General features: G+C 43.4%; 37 non-coding genes and 41 pseudogenes across 37 annotated transcripts; all 78 read right to left on the reverse strand.

Annotated features, from left to right (window-relative positions):
• Positions 1-28: 28 nt before the first annotated feature.
• LOC131714253 (5S ribosomal RNA) lies at positions 29-147 on the reverse strand (annotated as a pseudogene).
• Positions 148-261: 114 nt separating this feature from the next.
• On the reverse strand, positions 262-380 carry LOC131709964 (5S ribosomal RNA). The gene has a single exon (XR_009311828.1). It is a non-coding gene; the product is annotated as a 5S ribosomal RNA (ribosomal RNA).
• A 114-nt stretch (positions 381-494) lies between these two features.
• LOC131717950 (5S ribosomal RNA) lies at positions 495-613 on the reverse strand. The gene has a single exon (XR_009316843.1). It is a non-coding gene; the product is annotated as a 5S ribosomal RNA (ribosomal RNA).
• Positions 614-727: 114 nt separating this feature from the next.
• On the reverse strand, positions 728-846 carry LOC131712544 (5S ribosomal RNA). The gene has a single exon (XR_009314435.1). It is a non-coding gene; the product is annotated as a 5S ribosomal RNA (ribosomal RNA).
• Positions 847-957: 111 nt separating this feature from the next.
• On the reverse strand, positions 958-1,066 carry LOC131714979 (5S ribosomal RNA; annotated as a pseudogene).
• Positions 1,067-1,166: 100 nt separating this feature from the next.
• On the reverse strand, positions 1,167-1,285 carry LOC131717951 (5S ribosomal RNA). Its single transcript, XR_009316844.1, has one exon. It is a non-coding gene; the product is annotated as a 5S ribosomal RNA (ribosomal RNA).
• Positions 1,286-1,399: 114 nt separating this feature from the next.
• On the reverse strand, positions 1,400-1,518 carry LOC131717952 (5S ribosomal RNA). The gene has a single exon (XR_009316845.1). It is a non-coding gene; the product is annotated as a 5S ribosomal RNA (ribosomal RNA).
• A 114-nt stretch (positions 1,519-1,632) lies between these two features.
• On the reverse strand, positions 1,633-1,741 carry LOC131714980 (5S ribosomal RNA; annotated as a pseudogene).
• Positions 1,742-1,855: 114 nt separating this feature from the next.
• LOC131716216 (5S ribosomal RNA) lies at positions 1,856-1,964 on the reverse strand (annotated as a pseudogene).
• Positions 1,965-2,078: 114 nt separating this feature from the next.
• On the reverse strand, positions 2,079-2,187 carry LOC131714981 (5S ribosomal RNA; annotated as a pseudogene).
• Positions 2,188-2,301: 114 nt separating this feature from the next.
• LOC131714982 (5S ribosomal RNA) lies at positions 2,302-2,410 on the reverse strand (annotated as a pseudogene).
• Positions 2,411-2,524: 114 nt separating this feature from the next.
• On the reverse strand, positions 2,525-2,633 carry LOC131715531 (5S ribosomal RNA; annotated as a pseudogene).
• A 111-nt stretch (positions 2,634-2,744) lies between these two features.
• On the reverse strand, positions 2,745-2,853 carry LOC131716292 (5S ribosomal RNA; annotated as a pseudogene).
• A 111-nt stretch (positions 2,854-2,964) lies between these two features.
• On the reverse strand, positions 2,965-3,083 carry LOC131717953 (5S ribosomal RNA). Its single transcript, XR_009316846.1, has one exon. It is a non-coding gene; the product is annotated as a 5S ribosomal RNA (ribosomal RNA).
• Positions 3,084-3,197: 114 nt separating this feature from the next.
• On the reverse strand, positions 3,198-3,306 carry LOC131715992 (5S ribosomal RNA; annotated as a pseudogene).
• Positions 3,307-3,420: 114 nt separating this feature from the next.
• LOC131716506 (5S ribosomal RNA) lies at positions 3,421-3,529 on the reverse strand (annotated as a pseudogene).
• A 114-nt stretch (positions 3,530-3,643) lies between these two features.
• Positions 3,644-3,762, reverse strand: LOC131713070 (5S ribosomal RNA). Its single transcript, XR_009314958.1, has one exon. It is a non-coding gene; the product is annotated as a 5S ribosomal RNA (ribosomal RNA).
• A 100-nt stretch (positions 3,763-3,862) lies between these two features.
• On the reverse strand, positions 3,863-3,981 carry LOC131712842 (5S ribosomal RNA). Its single transcript, XR_009314730.1, has one exon. It is a non-coding gene; the product is annotated as a 5S ribosomal RNA (ribosomal RNA).
• A 114-nt stretch (positions 3,982-4,095) lies between these two features.
• Positions 4,096-4,204, reverse strand: LOC131714983 (5S ribosomal RNA; annotated as a pseudogene).
• A 100-nt stretch (positions 4,205-4,304) lies between these two features.
• Positions 4,305-4,423, reverse strand: LOC131717954 (5S ribosomal RNA). The gene has a single exon (XR_009316847.1). It is a non-coding gene; the product is annotated as a 5S ribosomal RNA (ribosomal RNA).
• Positions 4,424-4,523: 100 nt separating this feature from the next.
• On the reverse strand, positions 4,524-4,642 carry LOC131711107 (5S ribosomal RNA). Its single transcript, XR_009312989.1, has one exon. It is a non-coding gene; the product is annotated as a 5S ribosomal RNA (ribosomal RNA).
• Positions 4,643-4,742: 100 nt separating this feature from the next.
• Positions 4,743-4,861, reverse strand: LOC131712924 (5S ribosomal RNA). Its single transcript, XR_009314812.1, has one exon. It is a non-coding gene; the product is annotated as a 5S ribosomal RNA (ribosomal RNA).
• A 97-nt stretch (positions 4,862-4,958) lies between these two features.
• On the reverse strand, positions 4,959-5,087 carry LOC131716271 (5S ribosomal RNA; annotated as a pseudogene).
• Positions 5,088-5,201: 114 nt separating this feature from the next.
• Positions 5,202-5,320, reverse strand: LOC131716434 (5S ribosomal RNA; annotated as a pseudogene).
• Positions 5,321-5,420: 100 nt separating this feature from the next.
• On the reverse strand, positions 5,421-5,539 carry LOC131713401 (5S ribosomal RNA; annotated as a pseudogene).
• Positions 5,540-5,639: 100 nt separating this feature from the next.
• LOC131715298 (5S ribosomal RNA) lies at positions 5,640-5,758 on the reverse strand (annotated as a pseudogene).
• Positions 5,759-5,865: 107 nt separating this feature from the next.
• On the reverse strand, positions 5,866-5,984 carry LOC131717955 (5S ribosomal RNA). The gene has a single exon (XR_009316848.1). It is a non-coding gene; the product is annotated as a 5S ribosomal RNA (ribosomal RNA).
• A 320-nt stretch (positions 5,985-6,304) lies between these two features.
• Positions 6,305-6,423, reverse strand: LOC131716435 (5S ribosomal RNA; annotated as a pseudogene).
• Positions 6,424-6,523: 100 nt separating this feature from the next.
• Positions 6,524-6,642, reverse strand: LOC131719263 (5S ribosomal RNA). Its single transcript, XR_009318160.1, has one exon. It is a non-coding gene; the product is annotated as a 5S ribosomal RNA (ribosomal RNA).
• Positions 6,643-6,756: 114 nt separating this feature from the next.
• LOC131710776 (5S ribosomal RNA) lies at positions 6,757-6,875 on the reverse strand. The gene has a single exon (XR_009312658.1). It is a non-coding gene; the product is annotated as a 5S ribosomal RNA (ribosomal RNA).
• Positions 6,876-6,975: 100 nt separating this feature from the next.
• On the reverse strand, positions 6,976-7,094 carry LOC131711280 (5S ribosomal RNA). The gene has a single exon (XR_009313163.1). It is a non-coding gene; the product is annotated as a 5S ribosomal RNA (ribosomal RNA).
• Positions 7,095-7,194: 100 nt separating this feature from the next.
• LOC131711414 (5S ribosomal RNA) lies at positions 7,195-7,313 on the reverse strand. Its single transcript, XR_009313297.1, has one exon. It is a non-coding gene; the product is annotated as a 5S ribosomal RNA (ribosomal RNA).
• Positions 7,314-7,412: 99 nt separating this feature from the next.
• On the reverse strand, positions 7,413-7,531 carry LOC131710572 (5S ribosomal RNA). The gene has a single exon (XR_009312452.1). It is a non-coding gene; the product is annotated as a 5S ribosomal RNA (ribosomal RNA).
• A 100-nt stretch (positions 7,532-7,631) lies between these two features.
• On the reverse strand, positions 7,632-7,750 carry LOC131717956 (5S ribosomal RNA). Its single transcript, XR_009316849.1, has one exon. It is a non-coding gene; the product is annotated as a 5S ribosomal RNA (ribosomal RNA).
• Positions 7,751-7,850: 100 nt separating this feature from the next.
• LOC131715698 (5S ribosomal RNA) lies at positions 7,851-7,980 on the reverse strand (annotated as a pseudogene).
• A 114-nt stretch (positions 7,981-8,094) lies between these two features.
• LOC131712604 (5S ribosomal RNA) lies at positions 8,095-8,213 on the reverse strand. Its single transcript, XR_009314495.1, has one exon. It is a non-coding gene; the product is annotated as a 5S ribosomal RNA (ribosomal RNA).
• Positions 8,214-8,533: 320 nt separating this feature from the next.
• Positions 8,534-8,662, reverse strand: LOC131713888 (5S ribosomal RNA; annotated as a pseudogene).
• Positions 8,663-8,762: 100 nt separating this feature from the next.
• On the reverse strand, positions 8,763-8,879 carry LOC131714167 (5S ribosomal RNA; annotated as a pseudogene).
• Positions 8,880-8,979: 100 nt separating this feature from the next.
• Positions 8,980-9,098, reverse strand: LOC131717957 (5S ribosomal RNA). Its single transcript, XR_009316851.1, has one exon. It is a non-coding gene; the product is annotated as a 5S ribosomal RNA (ribosomal RNA).
• A 100-nt stretch (positions 9,099-9,198) lies between these two features.
• LOC131713326 (5S ribosomal RNA) lies at positions 9,199-9,327 on the reverse strand (annotated as a pseudogene).
• Positions 9,328-9,427: 100 nt separating this feature from the next.
• On the reverse strand, positions 9,428-9,546 carry LOC131713229 (5S ribosomal RNA; annotated as a pseudogene).
• A 100-nt stretch (positions 9,547-9,646) lies between these two features.
• Positions 9,647-9,765, reverse strand: LOC131709959 (5S ribosomal RNA). Its single transcript, XR_009311823.1, has one exon. It is a non-coding gene; the product is annotated as a 5S ribosomal RNA (ribosomal RNA).
• Positions 9,766-9,865: 100 nt separating this feature from the next.
• On the reverse strand, positions 9,866-9,984 carry LOC131717958 (5S ribosomal RNA). The gene has a single exon (XR_009316852.1). It is a non-coding gene; the product is annotated as a 5S ribosomal RNA (ribosomal RNA).
• A 100-nt stretch (positions 9,985-10,084) lies between these two features.
• Positions 10,085-10,213, reverse strand: LOC131713953 (5S ribosomal RNA; annotated as a pseudogene).
• A 114-nt stretch (positions 10,214-10,327) lies between these two features.
• LOC131715333 (5S ribosomal RNA) lies at positions 10,328-10,446 on the reverse strand (annotated as a pseudogene).
• A 114-nt stretch (positions 10,447-10,560) lies between these two features.
• LOC131715778 (5S ribosomal RNA) lies at positions 10,561-10,669 on the reverse strand (annotated as a pseudogene).
• Positions 10,670-10,769: 100 nt separating this feature from the next.
• LOC131717959 (5S ribosomal RNA) lies at positions 10,770-10,888 on the reverse strand. The gene has a single exon (XR_009316853.1). It is a non-coding gene; the product is annotated as a 5S ribosomal RNA (ribosomal RNA).
• A 114-nt stretch (positions 10,889-11,002) lies between these two features.
• LOC131712705 (5S ribosomal RNA) lies at positions 11,003-11,121 on the reverse strand. The gene has a single exon (XR_009314596.1). It is a non-coding gene; the product is annotated as a 5S ribosomal RNA (ribosomal RNA).
• Positions 11,122-11,468: 347 nt separating this feature from the next.
• Positions 11,469-11,587, reverse strand: LOC131715861 (5S ribosomal RNA; annotated as a pseudogene).
• A 114-nt stretch (positions 11,588-11,701) lies between these two features.
• Positions 11,702-11,820, reverse strand: LOC131713481 (5S ribosomal RNA; annotated as a pseudogene).
• Positions 11,821-11,920: 100 nt separating this feature from the next.
• Positions 11,921-12,039, reverse strand: LOC131713974 (5S ribosomal RNA; annotated as a pseudogene).
• Positions 12,040-12,153: 114 nt separating this feature from the next.
• Positions 12,154-12,272, reverse strand: LOC131718212 (5S ribosomal RNA). The gene has a single exon (XR_009317109.1). It is a non-coding gene; the product is annotated as a 5S ribosomal RNA (ribosomal RNA).
• A 114-nt stretch (positions 12,273-12,386) lies between these two features.
• LOC131716476 (5S ribosomal RNA) lies at positions 12,387-12,505 on the reverse strand (annotated as a pseudogene).
• Positions 12,506-12,619: 114 nt separating this feature from the next.
• Positions 12,620-12,738, reverse strand: LOC131712877 (5S ribosomal RNA). Its single transcript, XR_009314764.1, has one exon. It is a non-coding gene; the product is annotated as a 5S ribosomal RNA (ribosomal RNA).
• A 114-nt stretch (positions 12,739-12,852) lies between these two features.
• Positions 12,853-12,961, reverse strand: LOC131716336 (5S ribosomal RNA; annotated as a pseudogene).
• Positions 12,962-13,075: 114 nt separating this feature from the next.
• On the reverse strand, positions 13,076-13,194 carry LOC131710710 (5S ribosomal RNA). Its single transcript, XR_009312592.1, has one exon. It is a non-coding gene; the product is annotated as a 5S ribosomal RNA (ribosomal RNA).
• Positions 13,195-13,308: 114 nt separating this feature from the next.
• LOC131714359 (5S ribosomal RNA) lies at positions 13,309-13,447 on the reverse strand (annotated as a pseudogene).
• A 100-nt stretch (positions 13,448-13,547) lies between these two features.
• LOC131717960 (5S ribosomal RNA) lies at positions 13,548-13,666 on the reverse strand. Its single transcript, XR_009316854.1, has one exon. It is a non-coding gene; the product is annotated as a 5S ribosomal RNA (ribosomal RNA).
• Positions 13,667-13,780: 114 nt separating this feature from the next.
• On the reverse strand, positions 13,781-13,899 carry LOC131712657 (5S ribosomal RNA). Its single transcript, XR_009314548.1, has one exon. It is a non-coding gene; the product is annotated as a 5S ribosomal RNA (ribosomal RNA).
• A 114-nt stretch (positions 13,900-14,013) lies between these two features.
• Positions 14,014-14,131, reverse strand: LOC131713003 (5S ribosomal RNA). The gene has a single exon (XR_009314890.1). It is a non-coding gene; the product is annotated as a 5S ribosomal RNA (ribosomal RNA).
• Positions 14,132-14,231: 100 nt separating this feature from the next.
• LOC131717961 (5S ribosomal RNA) lies at positions 14,232-14,350 on the reverse strand. Its single transcript, XR_009316855.1, has one exon. It is a non-coding gene; the product is annotated as a 5S ribosomal RNA (ribosomal RNA).
• Positions 14,351-14,450: 100 nt separating this feature from the next.
• On the reverse strand, positions 14,451-14,569 carry LOC131710219 (5S ribosomal RNA). The gene has a single exon (XR_009312089.1). It is a non-coding gene; the product is annotated as a 5S ribosomal RNA (ribosomal RNA).
• A 114-nt stretch (positions 14,570-14,683) lies between these two features.
• Positions 14,684-14,792, reverse strand: LOC131714984 (5S ribosomal RNA; annotated as a pseudogene).
• A 114-nt stretch (positions 14,793-14,906) lies between these two features.
• On the reverse strand, positions 14,907-15,025 carry LOC131713358 (5S ribosomal RNA; annotated as a pseudogene).
• A 128-nt stretch (positions 15,026-15,153) lies between these two features.
• Positions 15,154-15,282, reverse strand: LOC131715461 (5S ribosomal RNA; annotated as a pseudogene).
• Positions 15,283-15,396: 114 nt separating this feature from the next.
• LOC131714159 (5S ribosomal RNA) lies at positions 15,397-15,515 on the reverse strand (annotated as a pseudogene).
• A 128-nt stretch (positions 15,516-15,643) lies between these two features.
• LOC131715462 (5S ribosomal RNA) lies at positions 15,644-15,772 on the reverse strand (annotated as a pseudogene).
• Positions 15,773-15,886: 114 nt separating this feature from the next.
• Positions 15,887-16,005, reverse strand: LOC131714160 (5S ribosomal RNA; annotated as a pseudogene).
• Positions 16,006-16,105: 100 nt separating this feature from the next.
• On the reverse strand, positions 16,106-16,214 carry LOC131715594 (5S ribosomal RNA; annotated as a pseudogene).
• Positions 16,215-16,314: 100 nt separating this feature from the next.
• On the reverse strand, positions 16,315-16,423 carry LOC131715363 (5S ribosomal RNA; annotated as a pseudogene).
• A 114-nt stretch (positions 16,424-16,537) lies between these two features.
• On the reverse strand, positions 16,538-16,646 carry LOC131716187 (5S ribosomal RNA; annotated as a pseudogene).
• Positions 16,647-16,760: 114 nt separating this feature from the next.
• On the reverse strand, positions 16,761-16,879 carry LOC131712926 (5S ribosomal RNA). Its single transcript, XR_009314814.1, has one exon. It is a non-coding gene; the product is annotated as a 5S ribosomal RNA (ribosomal RNA).
• Positions 16,880-16,993: 114 nt separating this feature from the next.
• LOC131712587 (5S ribosomal RNA) lies at positions 16,994-17,112 on the reverse strand. Its single transcript, XR_009314478.1, has one exon. It is a non-coding gene; the product is annotated as a 5S ribosomal RNA (ribosomal RNA).
• A 114-nt stretch (positions 17,113-17,226) lies between these two features.
• Positions 17,227-17,335, reverse strand: LOC131714985 (5S ribosomal RNA; annotated as a pseudogene).
• A 114-nt stretch (positions 17,336-17,449) lies between these two features.
• LOC131712178 (5S ribosomal RNA) lies at positions 17,450-17,568 on the reverse strand. The gene has a single exon (XR_009314070.1). It is a non-coding gene; the product is annotated as a 5S ribosomal RNA (ribosomal RNA).
• Positions 17,569-17,668: 100 nt separating this feature from the next.
• On the reverse strand, positions 17,669-17,787 carry LOC131717962 (5S ribosomal RNA). The gene has a single exon (XR_009316856.1). It is a non-coding gene; the product is annotated as a 5S ribosomal RNA (ribosomal RNA).
• Positions 17,788-17,887: 100 nt separating this feature from the next.
• LOC131717963 (5S ribosomal RNA) lies at positions 17,888-18,006 on the reverse strand. Its single transcript, XR_009316857.1, has one exon. It is a non-coding gene; the product is annotated as a 5S ribosomal RNA (ribosomal RNA).
• A 100-nt stretch (positions 18,007-18,106) lies between these two features.
• On the reverse strand, positions 18,107-18,215 carry LOC131714986 (5S ribosomal RNA; annotated as a pseudogene).
• Positions 18,216-18,279: the final 64 nt, after the last annotated feature.

Consider the following 18,279-nt stretch of genomic DNA (forward strand, 5'->3'; position numbering starts at 1 on the left):
CTCCACACATTTCAATTGTAAAATGTAATGCCTGCAGCACTTGATATTCCCAGGTGGTCTCTCAACCAAGTACTAACCAAGCCCACCATTGCTTAGCTTCTGAGATCAGACGAGATCAGTCTTATTCAAGGTGGTGTGGCTGCAGGCGATTGCATTTCTGCTTTCATGACTTTTATGTTTAGTGAGCTGGGGGTGATTCCTCCAAAATTTCCTTTTGTCCTCCACACATTTCAATTGTAAAATGTAATTACAAAAATGTAATGCCTGCAGCACTTGATATTCCCAGGTGGTCTCCCATCCAAGTACTAACCAAGCCCAACATTGCTTAGCTTCTGAGATCAGATGAGATCAGGCTTATTCAAGGTAGTGTGGCCGCAGGCGATTGCATTTCTGCTTTCATGACTTTTATGTTTAGTGAGCTGGGGGTGATTCCTCCAAAATTTCCTTTTGTCCTCCACACATTTCAATTGTAAAATGTAATTACAAAAATGTAATGCCTGCAGCACTTGATATTCCCAGGTGGTCTCCCATCCAAGTACTAACCAAGCCCAACATTGCTTAGCTTCTGAGATCAGACGAGATCAGGCTTATTCAAGGTGGTGTGGCCGCAGGCGATTGCATTTCTGCTTTCATGACTTTTATGTTTAGTGAGCTGGGGGTGATTCCTCCAAAATTTCCTTTTGGCCTCCACACATTTCAATTGTAAAATGTAATTACAAAAATGTAATGCCTGCAGCACTTGATATTCCCAGGTGGTCTCCCATCCAAGTACTAACCAAGCCCAACATTGCTTAGCTTCTGAGATCAGACGAGGTCAGGCTTATTCAAGGTGGTGTGGCCACAGGCGATTGCATTTCTGCTTTCATGACTTTTATGTTTAGTGAGCTGGGGGTGATTCCTCCAAAATTTCCTTTTGTCCACACATTTCAATTGTAAAATGTAATTACAAAAATGTAATGCCTGCAGCACTTGATATTCCCAGGTGGTCTCCCATCCAAGTACTAACCAAGCCCAACATTGCTTAGCTTCTGAGATCAGGCTTATTCAAGGTGGTGTGGCCGCAGGCGATTGCATTTCTGCTTTCATGACTTTTATGTTTAGGGAGCTGGGGGTGATTCCTCCAAAATTTCCTTTTGTCCTCCACACATTTCAATTGTAAAATGTAATGCCTGCAGCACTTGATATTCCCAGGTGGTCTCCCATCCAAGTACTAACCAAGCCCAACATTGCTTAGCTTCTGAGATCAGACGAGATCAGGCTTATTCAAGGTGGTGTGGCCGCAGGCGATTGCTTTTCTGCTTTCATGACTTTTATGTTTAGTGAGCTGGGGGTGATTCCTCCAAAATTTCCTTTTGTCCTCCACACATTTCAATTGTAAAATGTAATTACAAAAATGTAATGCCTGCAGCACTTGATATTCCCAGGTGGTCTCCCATCCAAGTACTAACCAAGCCCAACATTGCTTAGCTTCTGAGATCAGACGAGATCAGGCTTATTCAAGGTGGTGTGGCCGCAGGCGATTGCATTTCTGCTTTCATGACTTTTATGTTTAGTGAGCTGGGGGTGATTCCTCCAAAATTTCCTTTTGTCCTCCACACATTTCAATTGTAAAATGTAATTACAAAAATGTAATGCCTGCAGCACTTGATATTCCCAGGTGGTCTCCCATCCAAGTACTAACCAAGCCCAACATTGCTTAGCTTCTGAGATCAGGCTTATTCAAGGTGGTGTGGCCGCAGGCGATTGCATTTCTGCTTTCATGACTTTTATGTTTAGTGAGCTGGGGGTGATTCCTCCAAAATTTCCTTTTGTCCTCCACACATTTCAATTGTAAAATGTAATTACAAAAATGTAATGCCTGCAGCACTTGATATTCCCAGGTGGTCTCCCATCCAAGTACTAACCAATCCCAACATTGCTTAGCTTCTGAGATCAGGCTTATTCAAGGTGGTGTGGCCGCAGGCGATTGCATTTCTGCTTTCATGACTTTTATGTTTAGTGAGCTGGGGGTGATTCCTCCAAAATTTCCTTTTGTCCTCCACACATTTCAATTGTAAAATGTAATTACAAAAATGTAATGCCTGCAGCACTTGATATTCCCAGGTGGTCTCCCATCCAAGTACTAACCAAGCCCAACATTGCTTAGCTTCTGAGATCAGGCTTATTCAAGGTGGTGTGGCCGCAGGCGATTGCATTTCTGCTTTCATGACTTTTATGTTTAGTGAGCTGGGGGTGATTCCTCCAAAATTTCCTTTTGTCCTCCACACATTTCAATTGTAAAATGTAATTACAAAAATGTAATGCCTGCAGCACTTGATATTCCCAGGTGGTCTCCCATCCAAGTACTAACCAAGCCCAACATTGCTTAGCTTCTGAGATCAGGCTTATTCAAGGTGGTGTGGCCGCAGGCGATTGCATTTCTGCTTTCATGACTTTTATGTTTAGTGAGCTGGGGGTGATTCCTCCAAAATTTCCTTTTGTCCTCCACACATTTCAATTGTAAAATGTAATTACAAAAAAGTAATGCCTGCAGCACTTGATATTCACAGGTGGTCTCCCATCCAAGTACTAACCAAGCCCAACATTGCTTAGCTTCTGAGATCAGGCTTATTCAAGGTGGTGTGGCCGCAGGCGATTGCATTTCTGCTTTCATGACTTTTATGTTTAGTGAGCTGGGGGTGATTCCTCCAAAATTTCCTTTTGTCCACACATTTCAATTGTAAAATGTAATTACAAAAAAGTAATGCCTGCAGCACTTGATATTCCCAGGTGGTCTCCCATCCAAGTACTAACCAAGCCCAACATTGCTTAGCTTCTGAGATGAGGCTTATTCAAGGTGGTGTGGCCGCAGGCGATTGCATTTCTGCTTTCATGACTTTTATGTTTAGTGAGCTGGGGGTGATTCCTCCAAAATTTCCTTTTGTCCACACATTTCAATTGTAAAATGTAATTACAAAAATGTAATGCCTGCAGCACTTGATATTCCCAGGTGGTCTCCCATCCAAGTACTAACCAAGCCCAACATTGCTTAGCTTCTGAGATCAGACGAGATCAGGCTTATTCAAGGTGGTGTGGCCGCAGGCGATTGCATTTCTGCTTTCATGACTTTTATGTTTAGTGAGCTGGGGGTGATTCCTCCAAAATTTCCTTTTGTCCTCCACACATTTCAATTGTAAAATGTAATTACAAAAATGTAATGCCTGCAGCACTTGATATTCCCAGGTGGTCTCCCATTAAAGTACTAACCAAGCCCAACATTGCTTAGCTTCTGAGATCAGGCTTATCCAAGGTGGTGTGGCCACAGGCGATTGCATTTCTGCTTTCATGACTTTTATGTTTAGTGAGCTGGGGGTGATTCCTCCAAAATTTCCTTTTGTCCTCCACACATTTCAATTGTAAAATGTAATTACAAAAATGTAATGCCTGCAGCACTTCATATTCCCAGGTGGTCTCCCATCCAAGTACTAACCAAGCCCAACATTACTTAGCTTCTGAGATCAGGCTTATTCACGGTGGTGTGGCCGCAGGCGATTGCATTTCTGCTTTCATGACTTTTATGTTTAGTGAGCTGGGGGTGATTCCTCCAAAATTTCCTTTTGTCCTCCACACATTTCAATTGTAAAATGTAATTACAAAAATGTAATTCCTGCAGCACTTGATATTCCCAGGTGGTCTCCCATCCAAGTACTAACCAAGCCCAACATTGCTTAGCTTCTGAGATCAGACGAGATCAGGCTTATTCAAGGTGGTGTGGCCGCATGCGATTGCATTTCTGCTTTCATGACTTTTATGTTTAGTGAGCTGGGGGTGATTCCTCTAAAATTTCCTTTTGTCCTCCACACATTTCAATTGTAAAATGTAATGCCTGCAGCACTTGATATTCCCAGGTGGTCTCCAATCCAAGTACTAACCAAGCCCAACATTGCTTAGCTTCTGAGATCAGACGAGATCAGGCTTATTCAAGGTGGTGTGGCCGCAGGCGATTGCATTTCTGCTTTCATGACTTTTATGTTTAGTGAGCTGGGGGTGATTCCTCCAAAATTTCCTTTTGGCCTCCACACATTTCAATTGTAAAATGTAATTACAAAAATGTAATGCCTGCAGCACTTGATATTCCCAGGTGGTCTCCCATCCAAGTACTAACCAAGCCCAACATTGCTTAGCTTCTGAGATCAGGCTTATTCAAGGTGGTGTGGCCGCAGGCGATTGCATTTCTGCTTTCATGACTTTTATGTTTAGTGAGCTGGGGGTGATTCCTCCAAAATTTCCTTTTGTCCTCCACACATTTCAATTGTAAAATGTACTGCCTGCAGCACTTGATATTCCCAGGTGGTCTCCCATCCAAGTACTAACCAAGCCCAACATTGCTTAGCTTCTGAGATCAGACGAGATCAGGCTTATTCAAGGTGGTGTGGCCGCAGGCGATTGCATTTCTGCTTTCATGACTTTTATGTTTAGGGAGCTGGGGGTGATTCCTCCAAAATTTCCCTTTGGCCTCCACACATTTCAATTGTAAAATGTAATGCCTACAGCACTTGATATTCCCAGGTGGTCTCCCATCCAAGTACTAACCAAGCCCAACATTGCTTAGCTTCTGAGATCAGACGAGATCAGGCTTATTCAAGGTGGTGTGGCCGCAGGCGATTGCATTTCTGCTTTCATGACTTTTATGTTAAGTGAGCTGGGGGTGATTCCTCCAAAATTTCCTTTTGTCCTCCACACATTTCAATTGTAAAATGTAATGCCTGCAGCACTTGATATTCCCAGGTGGTCTCCCATCCAAGTACTAACCAAGCCCAACATTGCTTAGCTTCTGAGATCAGAACAGATCAGGCTTATTCAAGGTGGTGTGGCCGCAGGCGACTGCATTTCTGCTTTCATGACTTTTATGTTTAGTGAGCTGGGGGTGATTCCTCCAAAATTTCCTTTTGTCCACACATTTCAATTGTAAAATGTAATGCCTGCAGCACTTGATATTCCCAGGTGGTCTCCCATCCAAGTGCTAAACAAGCCCAACATTGCTTAGCTTCTGAGATCAGACGAGATCATGCGTATTCAAGGTGGTGTGGTGTGGTGTGGCCGCAGGCGATTGCATTTCTGCTTTCATGACTTTTATGTTTAGTGAGCTGGGGGTGATTCCTCCAAAATTTTCTTTTGTCCTCCACACATTTCAATTGTAAAATGTAATTACAAAAATGTAATGCCTGCAGCACTTGATATTCCCAGGTGGTCTCCCATCCAAGCACTAACCAAACCCAAAATTGCTTAGCTTCTGAGATCAGACGAGACCAGGCTTATGCAAGGTGTTGTTGCCGCAGGCAATCGCATTTCTGCTTTCATGACTTTTATGTTTAGTGAGCTGGGGGTGATTCCTCCAAAATTTCCTTTTGTCCTCCACACATTTCAATTGTAAAATGTAATGCCTGCAGCACTTGATATTCCCAGGTGGTCTCCCGTCCAAGTACTAACCAAGCCCAACATTGCTTAGCTTCTGAGATCAGACGAGAACAGGCTTATTCAAGGTGGTGTGGCCGCAGGCGATTGCATTTCTGCTTTCATGACTATTATGTTTAGTGAGCTGGGGGTGATTCCTCCAAAATTTCCTTTTGTCCTCCACACATTTCAATTGTAAAATGTAATGCCTGCAGCACTTGATATTCCCAGGTGGTCTCCCGTCCAAGTACTAACCAAGCCCAACATTGCTTAGCTTCTGAAATCAGACCAGAACAGGCTTATTCAAGGTGGTGTGGCCGCAGGCGATTGCATTTCTGCTTTCATGACTTTTATGTTTAGTGAGCTGGGGGTGATTCCTCCAAAATTTCATTTTGTCCTCCACACATTTCAATTGTAATTACAAAAATGTAATGCCTGCAGCACTTGATATTCCCAGGTGGTCTCCCATCCAAGTACTAACCAAGCCCAACATTGCTTAGCTTCTGAGATCAGACGAGATCAGGCTTATTCAAGGTGGTGTGGCCGCAGGCGATTGCATTTTTGCTTTCATGACTTTTATGTTTAGTTAGCTGGGGGTGACTCCTCCAAAATTTCCTTTTGTCCTCCACACATTTCAATTGTAAAATGTAATTACAAAAATGTAATGCCTGCAGCACTTGATATTCCATCCAAATACTAACCAAGCCCAACATTGCATAGCTTCTGAGATCAGAGAAGATCAGGCTTATTCAAGGTGTTGTGGCCGCAGGCGATTGCAGTTCTGCTTTCATGACTTTTATGTTTAGTGAGCTGGGGGTGATTCCTCCAAAATTTCCTTTTGTCCTCCACACATTTCAATTGTAAAATGTAATGCCTGCAGCACTTGATATTCCCAGGTGGTCTCCCATCCAAGCACTAACCAAACCCAAAATTGCTTAGCTTCTGAGATCAGACGAGACCAGGCTTATGCAAGGTGTTGTTGCCGCAGGCAATCGCATTTCTGCTTTCATGACTTTTATGTTTAGTGAGCTGGGGGTGATTCCTCCAAAATTTCCTTTTGTCCTCCACACATTTCAATTGTAAAATGTAATGCCTGCAGCACTTGATATTCCCAGGTGGTCTCCCATCCAAGTACTAACCAAGCCCAACATTGCTTAGCTTCTGAGATCATACGAGATCAGGCATATTCAAGGTGGTGTGGCCGCAGGCGATTGCATTTCTGCTTTCATGACTTTTATGTTTAGTGAGCTGGGGGTGATTCCTCAAAAATTTCCTTTTGTCCTCCACACATTTCAATTGTAAAATGTAATTAAAAAAACGTAATACCTGCAGCACTTGATATTCCCAGGTGGTCTCCCATCCAAGTACTAACCAAGCCCAACATTGCTTAGCTTCTGAGATCAGACGAGATCAGGCTTATTCAAGGTGGTGTGGCCGCAGGAGATTGCATTTCTGCTTTCATGACTTTTATGTTTCGTGAGCTGGGGGTGATTCCTCCAAAATTTCCTTTTCTCCTCCACACATTTCAATTGTAAAATGTAATGCCTGCAGCACTTGATATTCCCAAGTGGTCTCCCATCCAAGTACTAACCAAGCCCAACATTGCTTAGCTTCTGAGATCAGACGAGATCAGGCTTATTCAAGGTGGTGTGGCCGCAGGAGATTGCATTTCTGCTTTCATGACTTTTATGTTTAGTGAGCTGGGGGTGATTCCTCCAAAATTTCCTTTTGTCCTCCACACTTTTCAATTGTAAAATGTAATGCCTGCAGCACTTGATATTCCCAGGTGGTCTCCCATACAAGTACTAACCAAGCCCAACATTGCTTAGTTTCTGAGATCAGACGAGATCAGGCTTATTCAAGGTGGTGTGGCCGCAGGCGATTGCATTTCTGCTTTCATGACTTTTATGTTTAGTGAGCTGGGGTGATTCCTCCAAAATTTCCTTTTGTCCTCCACACATTTCAATTGTAAAATGTAATGCCTGCAGCACTTGATATTCCCAGGTGGACTCCCATCCAAGTACTAACCAAGCCCAACATTGCTTAGCTTCTGAGATCAGACGAGATCAGGCTTATTCAAGGTGGTGTGGCCGCAGGCGATTGCATTGCTGCTTTCATGACTTTTATGTTTAGTGAGCTGGGGGTGATTCCTCCAAAATTTCCTTTTGTCCTCCGCACATTTCAATTGTAAAATGTAATGCCTGCAGCACTTGATATTCCCAGGTGGTCTCCCATCCAAGTACTAACCAAGCCCAACATTGCTTAGCTTCTGAGATCAGACGAGATCAGGCTTATTCAAGGTGGTGTGGCCGCAGGCGATTGCATTTCTGCTTTCATGACTTTTATGTTTAGTGAGCTGGGGGTGATTCCTCCAAAATTTCCTTTTGTCCTCCACACATTTCAATTGTAAAATGTAATGCCTGCAGCACTTGATATTCCCAGGTGGTCTCCCATCCAAGTACTAACCAAGCCCAACATTGCTAATGCTTCTGAGATCAGACGAGATCAGGCGAGATCAGGCTTATTCAAGGTGGTGTGGCCGCAGGCGATTGCATTTCTGCTTTCATGACTTTTATGTTTAGTGAGCTGGGGGTGATTCCTCCAAAATTTCCTTTTGTCCTCCACACATTTCAATTGTAAAATGTTATTACAAAAATGTAATGCCTGCAGCACTTGATATTCCCAGGTGGTCTCCCATCCAAGTACTAACCAAGCCCAGAATTGCTTAGCTTCTGAGATCAGACGAGATCAGGCTTATTCAAGGTGGTGTGGCCGCAGGCGATTGCATTTCTGCTTTCATGACTTTTATGTTTAGTGAGCTGGGGGTGATTCCTCCAAAATTTCCTTCTGTCGTCCACACATTTCAATTGTAAAATGTAATTACAAAAATGTTATGCCTGCAGTACTTGATATTAGCAGGTGGTCTCCCATCCAAGTACTAACCAAGCCCAACATTGCTTAGCTTCTGAGATCAGGCTTATTCAAGGTGGTGCGGCCGCATGCGATTGCATTGCTGCTTTCATGACTTTTATGTTTAGTGAGCTGGGGGTGATTCCTCCAAAATTTCCTTTTGTCCACACATTTCAATTGTAAAATGTAATGCCTGCAGCACATGATATTCCCAGGTGGTCTCCCATCCAAGTACTAACCAAGCCCAACATTGCTTAGCTTCTGAGATCAGACGAGATCAGGCGAGATCAGGCTTTTTCAAGGTGGTGTGGCCGCAGGCGATTGCATTTCTGCTTTCATGACTTTTATGTTTAGTGAGCTGGGGGTGATTCCTCCAAAATGTCCTTTTGTCCTCCACACATTTCAATTGTAAAATGTAATGCCTGCAGCACCTGATATTCCCAGGTGATCTCCCATCCAAGTACTAACCAAGCCCAACATTGCTTAGCTTCTGAGATCAGACGAGATCAGGCTTATTCAGTGGTGTGGCCGCAGGCGGTTGCATTTCTGCTTTCATGACTCTTATGTTTAGTGAGCTGGGGGTGATTCCTCCAAAATTTCCTTTTGTCCTCCACACATTTCAATTGTAAAATGTAATGCCTGCAGCACTTGATATTCCCAGGTGGTCTCCCATCCAAGTACTAACCAAGCCCAACATTGCTTAGCTTCTGAGATCAGACGAGATCAGGCTTATTCAAGGTGGTGTGGCCGCAGGCGATTGCATTTCTTCTTTCATGACTTTTATGTTTAGTGAGCTGGGGGTGATTCCTCCAAAATTTCCTTTTGTCCTCCACACATTTCAATTGTAAAATGTAATGCCTGCAGCACTTGATATTCCCAGGTGGTCTCCCATCCAAGTACTAACCAAGCCCAACATTGCTTAGCTTCTGAGATCAGACGAGATCAGGCGAGATCAGGCTTATTCAAGGTGGTGTGGCCGCAGGCGATTGCATTTCTGCTTTCATGACTTTTATGTTTAGTGAGCTTGGGGTCATTCCTCCAAAATCTCCTTTTGTCCTCCACACATTTCAATTGTAAAATGTAATGCCTGCAGCACTTGACATTCCCAGGTGGTCTCCCATCCAAGTACTAATCAAGCCCAACATTGCTTAGCTTCTGAGATAAGACGAGATCAGGCTTATTCAAGGTGGTGTGGCCGCAGGCGATTGCATTTCTGCTTTCATGACTTTTATGTTTAGTGAGCTGGGGGTGATTCCTCCAAAATTTCCTTTTGTCCTCCACATATTTCAATTGTAAAATGTAATGCCTGCAGCACCTGATATTCCCAGGTGGTCTCCCATCCAAGTACTAACCAAGCCCAACATTGCTTAGCTTCTGAGATCAGACGAGATCAGGCTTATTCAAGGTGGTGTGGCCGCAGGCGGTTGCATTTCTGCTTTCATGACTCTTATGTTTAGTGAGCTGGGGGTGATTCCTCCAAAATTTCCTTTTGTCCTCCACACATTTCAATTGTAAAATGTAATGCCTGCAGCACTTGATATTCCCAGGTGGTCTCCCATCCAAGTACTAACCAAGCCCAACATTGCTTAGCTTCTGAGATCAGACGAGATCAGGCTTATTCAAGGTGGTGTGGCCGCAGGCGATTGAATTTCTTCTTTCATGACTTTTATGTTTAGTGAGCTGGGGGTGATTCCTCCAAAATTTCCTTTTGTCCTCCACACATTTCAATTGTAAAATGTAATGCCTGCAGCACTTGATATTCCCAGGTGGTCTCCCATCCAAGTACTAACCAAGCCCAACATTGCTTAGCTTCTGAGATCAGACGAGATCAGACGAGATCAGGCTTATTCAAGGTGGTGTGGCTACAGGCGATTGCATTTCTGCTTTCATGACTTTTATGTTTAGTGAGCTGGGGGTGATTCCTCCAAAATTTCCTTTTGTCCTCCACACATTTCAATTGTAAAATGTAATTACAAAAATGTAATGCCTGCAGCACTTGATATTCCAAGGTGGTCTCCCATCCAAGTACTAACCAAGCCAAACATTGCTTAGCTTCTGTGATCAGACGAGATCAGGCTTATTCAAGGTGGTGTGGCCGCAGGAGATTGCATTGCTGCTTTCATGACTTTTATGTTTAGTGAGCTGGGGGTGATTCCTCCAAAATTTCCTTTTGTCCTCCACACATTTCAATTGTAAAATGTAATTACAAAAATGTAATGCCTGCAGCACTTGATATTCCCAGGTGGTCTCCCATCCAAGTACTAACCAAGCCCAACATTGCTTAGCTTCTGAGATCAGACTTATTCAAGGTGGTGTGGCCGCAGGCGATTGCATTTCTGCTTTCATGACTTTTATGTTTAGTGAGCTGGGGGTGATTCCTCCAAAATTTCCTTTTGTCCTCCACACATTTCAATTGTAAAATGTAATGCCTGCAGCACTTGATATTCCCAGGTGGTCTCCCATCCAAGTACTAACCAAGCCCAACATTGCTTAGCTTCTGAGATCAGACGAGATCAGGCTTATTCAAGGTGGTGTGGCCGCAGGCGATTGCATTGCTGCTTTCATGACTTTTATGTATAGTGAGCTGGTGGTGATTCCTCCAAACTTTCCTTTTGTCCTCCACACATTTCAATTGTAAAATGTAATTACAAAAATGTAATGCCTGCAGCACTTGATATTCCCAGGTTGTCACCCATCCAAGTACTAACCAAGCCCAACATTGCTTAGCTTCTGAGATCAGACGAGATCAGGCTTATTCAAGGTGGTGTGGCCGCAGGCGATTGCATTTCTGCTTTCATGACTTTTATGTTTAGTGAGCTGGGGGTGATTCCTCCAAAATTTCCTTTTGTCCTCCACACATTTCAATTGTAAAATGTAATTACAAAAATGTAATGCCAGCAGCACTTGATATTACCAGGTGGTCTCCCATCCAAGTACTAACCAAGCCAAACATTGCTTAGCTTCTGAGATGAAACAAGATCAGGCTTATTAAAGGTGGTGTAGCCGCAGGCGATTGCATTGCTGCTTTCATGACTTTTATGTTTAGTGAGCTGGGGGTGATTCCTCCAAAATTTCCTTTTGTCCTCCACACATTTCAATTGTAAAATGTAATTACAAAAATGTAATGCCTGCAGCACTTGATATTCCCAGGTGGTCTCCCATCCAAGTACTAACCAAGCGCAACATTGCTTAGCTTCTCAGATCAGACGAGAGCAGGCTTATTCAAGGTGGTGTGGCCGCAGGCGATTGCATTTCTGCTTTCATGACTTTTATGTTTAGTGAGCTGGGGGTGATTCCTCCAAAATTTCCTTTTGTCCTCCACACATTTCAATTGTAAAATGTAATTACAAAAATGTAATGCCTGCAGCACTTGATATTCCCAGGTGGTCTCCCATCCACGTACTAACCAAGCCCAACATTGCTTAGCTTCTGAGATCAGACGAGATCAGGCTTATACATGGTGGTGTGGCCGCAGGCGATTGCATTTCTGCTTTCATGACTTTTATGTTTAGTGAGCTGGGGGTGATTCCTCCAAAATTTCCTTTTGTCCTCCAAACATTTCAATTGTAAAATGTAATGCCTGCAGCACTTGATATTCCCAGGTGGTCTCCCATCCAACTACTAACCAAGCCCAACATTGCTTAGCTTCTGAGATCAGACGAGATCAGGCTTATTCAAGGTGGTGTGGAAGCAGGCGATTGCATTGCTGCTTTCATGACTTTTATGTATAGTGAGCTGGGGGTGATTCCTCCAAAATTTCCTTTTGTCCTCCACACATTTCAATTGTAAAATGTAATTACAAAAATGTAATGCCTGCAGCACTTGATATTCCCAGGTGGTCACCCATCCAAGTACTAACCAAGCCCAACATTGCTTAGCTTCTGAGATCAGACGAGATCAGGCTTATTCAAGGTGGTGTGGCCGCAGGCAATTGCGTTGCTGCTTTCATGACTTTTATGTTTAGTGAGCTGGGGGTGATTCCTCCAAAATTTCCTTTTGTCCTCCACACATTTCAATTGTAAAATGTAATTACAAAAATGTAATGCCAGCAGCACTTGATATTACCAGGTGGTCTCCCATCCAAGTACTAACCAAGCCAAACATTGCTTAGCTTCTGAGATGAGACGAGATCAGGCTTATTAAAGGTGGTGTAGCCGCAGGCGATTGCATTGCTGCTTTCATGACTTTTATGTTTAGTGAGCTGGGGGTGATTCCTCCAAAATTTCCTTTTGTCCTCCACACATTTCAATTGTAAAATGTAATTACAAAAATGTAATGCCTGCAGCACTTGATATTCCCAGGTGGTCTCCCATCCAAGTACTAACCAAGCGCAACATTGCTTAGCTTCTGAGATCAGACGAGATCAGGCTTATTCAAGGTGGTGTGGCCGCAGGCGATTGCATTTCTGCTTTCATGACTTTTATGTTTAGTGAGCTGGGGGTGATTCCTCCAAAATTTCCTTTTGTCCTCCACACATTTCAATTGTAAAATGTAATTACAAAAATGTAATGCCTGCAGCACTTGATATTCCCAGGTGGTCTCCCATCCACGTACTAACCATGCCCAACATTGCTTAGCTTCTGAGATCAGGCTTATTCAAGGTGGTGTGGCCGCAGGCGATTGCATTTCTGCTTTCATGACTTTTATGTTTAGTGAGCTGGGGGTGATTCCTCCAAAATTTCCTTTTGTCCTCCACACATTTCAATTGTAAAATGTAATTACAAAAATGTAATGCCTGCAGCACTTGATATTCCCAGGTGGTCTCCCATCCAAGTACTAACCAAGCCCAACATTGCTTAGCTTCTGAGATCAGACGAGATCATGTTTATTCAAGGTGGTGTGGCCGCAGGCGATTGCATTGCTACTTTCATGACTTTTATGTTTAGTGAGCTGGGGGTGATTCCTCCAAAATTTCCTTTTGTCCTCCACACATTTCAATTGTAAAATGTAATTACAAAAATATAATGCCTGCAGCACTTAATATTCCCAGGTGGTCTCCCATCCAAGTACTAACCAAGCCCAACATTGCTTAGCTTCTGAGATCAGGCGAGATCAGGCGAGATCAGGCGAGATCAGGCTTATTCAAGGTGGTGTGGCCGCAGGCGATTGCATTGCTGCTTTCATGACTTTTATGTTTAGTGAGCTGCGGGTGATTCCTCCAAAATTTCCTTTTGTCCTCCACACATTTCAATTGTAAAATGTAATGCCTGCAGCACTTGATATTCCCAGGTGGTCTCCCATCCAAGTACTAACCAAGCCCAACATTGCTTAGCTTCTGAGATCAGACGAGATCAGGCTTATTCAAGGTGGTGTGGCCGCAGGCGATTTCAATGCTGCTTTCATGACTTTTATGTTTAGTGAGCTGGGGGTGATTCCTCCAAAATTTCCTTTTGTCCTCCACACATTTCAATTGTAAAATGTAATTACAAAAACGTAATACCTGCAGCACTTGATATTCCCAGGTGGTCTCCCATCCAAGTACTAACCAGGCCCAACATTGCTTAGCTTCTGAGATCAGACGAGATCAGGCTTATTCAAGGTGGTGTGGCCGCAGGCGAGTGCTTTGCTGCTTTCATGACTTTTATGTTTAGTGAGCTGGGGGTGATTCCTCCAAAATTTCCTTTTGTCCTCCACACATTTCAATTGTAAAATGTAATTACAAAAATGTAATGCCTGCAGCACTTGATATTCCCAGGTGGTCTCCCATCCAAGTACTAACAAGCCCAACGTTGCTTATCTTCTGAGATCAGACGAGATCAGGCTTATTCAAGGTGGTGTGGCCGCAGGCGATTGCATTGCTGCTTTCATGACTTTTATGTTTAGTGAGTTGGGGGTGATTCCTCCAAAATTTCCTTTTGTCCTCCACACATTTCAATTGTAAAATGTAATGCCTGCAGCACTTGATATTCCCAGGTGGTCTCCCATCCAAGTACTAACCAAGCCCAACATTGCTTAGCTTCTGAGATCAGACGAGATCAGGCTTATTCAAGGTGGTGTGGCCGCAGGCAATTGCCTTTCTGCTTTCATGACGTTTATGTTTAGTGAGCTGGGGGTGATTCCTCCAAAATTTCCTTTTGTCCTCCACACATTTCAATTGTAAAATGTAATGCCTGCAGCACTTGACATTCCCAGGTGGTCTCCCATCCAAGTACTAACCAAGCCCAACATTGCTTAGCTTCTGAGATCAGACGAGATCAGGCTTATTCAAGGTGGTGTGGCCGCAGGCGATTTCAATGCTGCTTTCATGACTTTTATGTTTAGTGAGCTGGGGGTGATTCCTCCAAAATTTCCTTTTGTCCTCCACACATTTCAATTGTAAAATGTAATTACAAAAATGTAATGCCTGCAGCACTTGATATTCCCAGGTGGTCTCCCATCCAAGTACTAACCAAGCCCAACATTGCTTAGCTTCTGAGATCAGGCTTATTCAAGGTGGTGTGGCCGCAGGCGATTGCATTTCTGCTTTCATGACTTTTATGTTTAGTGAGCTGGGGGTGATTCCTCCAAAATTTCCTTTTGTCCTCCACACATTTCAATTGTAAAATGTAATTACAAAAATGTAATGCCTGCAGCACTTGATATTCCAAGGTGGTCTCCCATCCAAGTACTAACCAAGCCCAACATTGCTTAGCTTCTGAGATCAGACGAGAACAGGCTTATTCAAGGTGGTGTGGCCGCAGGCGATTGCATTTCTGCTTTCATGACTTTTATGTTTAGTGAGCTGGGGGTGATTCCTCCAAAATTTCCTTTTGTCCTCCACACATTTCAATTGTAAAATGTAATAACAAAAATGTAATTACAAAAATGTATGTCCTGCAGCACTTGATATTCCCAGGTGGTCTCCCATCCAAGTACTAACAAAGCCCAACATTGCTTAGCTTCTGAGATCAGACAAGATCAGGCGCGATCAGACTTATTCAAGGTGGTGTGGCCGCAGGCGATTGCATTTCTGCTTTCATGACTTTTATGTTTAGTGAGCTGGGGGTGATTCCTCCAAAATTTCCTTTTGTCCTCCACACATTTCAATTGTAAAATGTAATTACAAAAATGTAATGCCTGCAGCACTTGATATTCCAAGGTGGTCTCCCATCCAACTACTAACCAAGCCCAACATTGCTTAGCTTCTGAGATCAGACGAGAACAGGCTTATTCAAGGTGGTGTGGCCACAGGCGATTGCATTTCTGCTTTCATGACTTTTATGTTTAGTGAGCTGGGGGTGATTCCTCCAAAATTTCCTTTTGTCCTCCACACATTTCAATTGTAAAATGTAATAACAAAAATGTAATTACAAAAATGTATGTCCTGCAGCACTTGATATTCCCAGGTGGTCTCCCATCCAAGTACTAACAAAGCCCAACATTGCTTAGCTTCTGAGATCAGACAAGATCAGGCGCGATCAGACTTATTCAAGGTGGTGTGGCCGCAGGCGATTGCATTTCTGCTTTCATGACTTTTATGTTTAGTGAGCTGGGGGTGATTCCTCCAAAATTTCCTTTTGTCCTCCACACATTTCAATTGTAAAATGTAATTACAAAAATGTAATGCCTGCAGCACTTGATATTCCAAGGTGGTCTCCCATCCAACTACTAACCAAGCCCAACATTGCTTAGCTTCTGAGATCAGACGAGAACAGGCTTATTCAAGGTGGTGTGGCCACAGGCGATTGCATTTCTGCTTTCATGACTTTTATGTTTAGTGAGCTGGGGGTGATTCCTCCAAAATTTCTTTTTGTCCTCCACACATTTCAATTGTAAAATGTAATGCCTGCAGCACTTGATATTCCCAGGTGGTCTCCCATCCAAGTACTAACCAAGCCCAACATTGCTTAGCTTCTGAGATCAGGCTTATTCAAGGTGGTGTGGCCGCAGGAGATTGCATTTCTGCTTTCATGACTTTTATGTTTAGTGAGCTGGGGGTTATTCCTCCAAAATTTCCTTTTGTCCTCCACACATTTCAATTGTAAAATGTAATGCCTGCAGCACTTGATATTCCCAGGTGGTCTCCCATCCAAGTACTAACCAAGCCCAACATTGCTTAGCTTCTGAGATCAGGCTTATACAAGGTGGTGTGGCCGCAGGCGATTGCATTTCTGCTTTCATGACTTTTATGTTTAGTGAGCTGGGGGTGATTCCTCCAAAATTTCCTTTTGTCCTCCACACATTTCAATTGTAAAATGTAATTACAAAAATGTAATGCCTGCAGCACTTGATATTCCCAGGTGGTCTCCCATCCAAGTACTAACCAAGCCCAACATTGCTTAGCTTCTGAGATCAGGCTTATTTAAGATGGTGTGGCCGCAGGCGATTGCATTTCTGCTTTCATGACTTTTATGTTTAGTGAGCTGGGGGTGATTCCTCCAAAATTTCCTTTTGTCCTCCACACATTTCCATTGTAAAATGTCATTACAAAAATGTAATCCCTGCAGCACTTGATATTCCCAGGTGGTCTCCCATCCAAGTACTAATTAAGCCCAACATTGCTTAGCTTCTGAGATCAGACGAGATCAGGCTTATTCAAGGTGGTGTGGCCGCAGGCGATTGCATTTCTGCTTTCATGACTTTTATGTTTAGTGAGCTGGGGGTGATTCCTCCAAAATTTCCTTTTGTCCTCCACACATTTCAATTGTAAAATGTAATTACAAAAATGTAATGCCTGCAGTACTTGATATTCCCAGGTGGTCTCCCATCCAAGTACTAACCAAGCCCAACATTGCTTAGCTTCTGAGATCAGACGAGATCAGGCTTATTCAAGGTGGTGTGGCCGCAGGTGATTGCATTTCTGCTTTCATGACTTTTATGTTTAGTGAGCTGGGGGTGATTCCTCCAAAATTTCCTTTTGTCCTCCACACATTTCAATTGTAAAATGTAATTACAAAAATGTAATGCCTGCAGCACTTGATATTCCCAGGTGGTCTCCCATCCAAGTACTAACCAAGCCCAACATTGCTTAGCTTCTGAGATCAGGCTTATTCAAGGTGGTGTGGCCGCAGGCGATTGCATTTCTGTTTTCATGACCTTTATGTTTAGTGAGCTGGGGGTGATTCCTCCAAAATTTCTTTTTGTCCTCCACACATTTCAATTGTAAAATGTAATTACAAAAATGTAATGCCTGCAGCACTTGATATTCCCAGGTGGTCTCCCATCCAAGTAATAACCAAGCCCAACATTGCTTAGCTTCTGAGATCAGACGAGATCAGGCTTATTCAAGGTGGTGTGGCCGCAGGCGATTGCATTTCTGCTTTCATGACTTTTATGTTTAGTGAGCTGGGGGTGATTCCTCCAAAATTTCCTTTTGTCCTCCACACATTTCAATTGTAAAATGTAATGCCTGCAGCACTTGATATTCCCAGGTGGTCTCCCATCCAAGTACTAACCAAGCCCAACATTGCTTAGCTTCTGAGATCAGACGAGATCAGGCTTATTCAAGGTGGTGTGGCCGCAGGCGATTGCATTTCTGCTTTCATGACTTTTATGTTTAGTGAGCTGGGGGTGAGTCCTCCAAAATTTCCTTTTGTCCTCCACACATTTCAATTGTAAAATGTAATGCCTGCAGCACTTGATATTCCCAGGTGGTCTCCCATCCAAGTACTAACCAAGCCCAACATTGCTTAGCTTCTGAGATCAGACGAGATCAGGCTTATTCAAGGTGGTGTGGCCGCAGGCGATTGCATTTCTGCTTTCATGACTTTTATGTTTAGTGAGCTGGGGGTGATCCCTCCAAAATTTCCTTTTGTCCTCCACACATTTCAATTGTAAAATGTAATGCCTGCAGCACTTGATATTCCCAGGTGGTCTCCCATCCAAGTACTAACCAAGCCCAACATTGCTTAGCTTCTGAGATCAGGCTTATTCAAGGTGGTGTGGCCGCAGGCGATTGCATTTCTGCTTTCATGACTTTTATGTTTAGTGAGCTGGGGGTGATTCCTCCAAAATTTC

Source organism: Acipenser ruthenus, chromosome 44 (genome assembly GCF_902713425.1).
Source record: "Acipenser ruthenus chromosome 44, fAciRut3.2 maternal haplotype, whole genome shotgun sequence".
NCBI lineage: Eukaryota > Metazoa > Chordata > Actinopteri > Acipenseriformes > Acipenseridae > Acipenser > Acipenser ruthenus.